The following is a 2,472-nucleotide window of genomic DNA, read 5'->3' as shown; positions in this document are numbered from 1 at the left end:
CCATTTCAATACATTGAGGAAGTAGTCATCACATGACTTATGGCTTGCCCCTTTCCATTCTTGCCCTAAGCACAGATGTCCATCATTTGGAGGCTGGGCTTGGCCAAGGTCCTTTTTCCTTATAGTGTGATCCTCCCCGTTCTGGTGCACAGTGAACTCCTTTGTGCTGCCTAAGCATGTGCATTATATGACACCTGACCAATACAGCTAGTATAGGTGTTCTGGGTGGGGAGGGAATGGTGTCTCCTCACTCTAAAACAAGAAGGCTGCTGGAAAACCATTGCACTGCCTAGCTGTCAGAAGGACCTGCTGGCCATAGGTGACTGATGCCCACTACTGAAACTGAGCTTGTCCTGTTTCTTCTCTATGTGAGTATAGCATTGTTACAACCAGTGCTTGTATGTGTCATGTCAATTCTTTGGTCACTGATTCTCCAGGTACCATGGACTGGGCAGAAGCGTTTAGACTACTGCTCTTTGTGACTGGCATGATCATGGTCTTTGCCATCCTCCATGCAATCAGCCTTCTCCACTGGAATTGGTAGATGGTGCTTATTTCTTAGACACAATGCACTGCATTTCAATTTCTTTGCTTGACTGATCCTCTGTCCTTAGACCCTTATAGGTCTTGAAACAACCAATGCCCCCTTAACCAGTGCTGTCACCACAGCATAAAAGCCCTGAAAATATCATGCATTTATTTGGTTTGCAACTCTTCAAAACTTACAGTCAATCCTTGTAGTCAATCTTCAACCATGCATGCCCTGAGACTCTATCTGCTGTGGAAGTAGCCTTATAGCAGAGATCTGTGCCTTAATATAAGAATCTGTTGTAGATTGGATCATGTCCCCCACTAAGACATGCTTAAATCCTAACCCCTTCTCCTATGGGAGTGAACTCATTTATTAATAGGATCTTTGAATTCTTATTAAGTTGAGGCCAGACTGAAGCAGGATAGGTCTTAATCGAATATGACTGCAATCCTTATAATCAAAGGGCACCTGAGCATGGTAGAAGTGAGGAGGAGACAGAAAGAGATAGAGCACTTGTGATGGGCATCAAGATTGATTGCTCACAAATCATACCAGAATGCTCCAGACTTCAGAGAAAGCATGGTCTGCTAACATCTTGAGCTGTTAATTCTAGTTTACAAAACTGTGAGTCAATAAACCCCTGTTGTTTAAACCAACTAGCCTGTGGTATTTATTATAGCAGTCATGGCAAACTAAGACAGAATCTAAAGTTTTCTCTTATATTGTTCTCTGTGTATATCCTCTAGTTTAATCAAAGATAGACAGCTTATATAAGTCACTTTACTAACCTTGTCACCATGGCAACTGAATGTCATTAACACTGTCCCCCATTGCTTTGCCCTGCATTTGCAGTCCATTCCATGTGACTGTCAGTGATAATTATGTACTTGTGACATGCCATTCTATGCCACAGTTTATTAATTTTCATTTTCCTTCAGCATGGACATTATCTGAGGATTCCTTAATGAACATGCCTATTCCATTATTTAATGTTGTGAATCTTTTTATTGGGGCCAACCTATTACCAATTGCAATATTAATCTTTTGTATTGACAAAAAACAGAGGGCCCAACTAAACCATAATTTAAAAATTAATAAAAGGATTATTTCCAGAACTGTTGGTAGGAATAAGAAAATTAAGAAGGGATGGAATATCTTCCAGAAACAAGCAAAAGCAGCAAATCATTAATAGTCCTATATTGCAAGGATAGTGAGGAAAAGCAGTGTTATTAGAAACTAGATATTGCTATAATTCATGAGCAGAGTCACATGGCAGAAACTGACATGATAGGTGAAAAAAACATAAGCACTTCCAAAGTGATACCATCAGGGAAAGCAGGGAGTTAAATGTCCCAATATTTCTTACTTCCCATCTTCTCATTTCATATTGGTGCCCCATGGGCATAGTCAACCAGAAGCCAGAAGTGAAGGAAGTCCAGGACATGCAAGCTGTTGAGGTCAGTATCCAGGAGAGAGACGGAGGACAGAGAAGGGCATACAAAGGTGGAATATGAACCTGGAGGGGAAAACAAGATAACCAAATCACACTCTCTGAATAGATCATTTTCCTTCCTTCTTGTATCCCCCTTATTTCCTTTCTGTTTGCTATTTTTCCTTACCATCTCCTTTAATCCTTTTCCCTTTCAAAACACACTCCATATGAAATACTTCCAAAGCATGCTTCTAAGCCTGATAGGGAATATTAGAGCACATTAAGACAGTCTCTCAGTCCCTAGGACAATCTCTCAATCCCTAGCCTTGAATTGTAGTTGATCAACTGAAATATGGGTAGCCATCTTGACACTGAGATTAGAACCATAATAAATAACTACTTTCTGAGCACCTTTTCTATTCAAGTTACTCCATTCCTTAGACATTTATAGATGTAATTAACACAACAGAATTATATATTATGTAATATATATCATATATTATAAGTT

Source organism: Tamandua tetradactyla, chromosome 9 (genome assembly GCF_023851605.1).
Source record: "Tamandua tetradactyla isolate mTamTet1 chromosome 9, mTamTet1.pri, whole genome shotgun sequence".
Lineage (NCBI taxonomy): Eukaryota > Metazoa > Chordata > Mammalia > Pilosa > Myrmecophagidae > Tamandua > Tamandua tetradactyla.
This window is presented reverse-complemented; position numbering follows the sequence as displayed.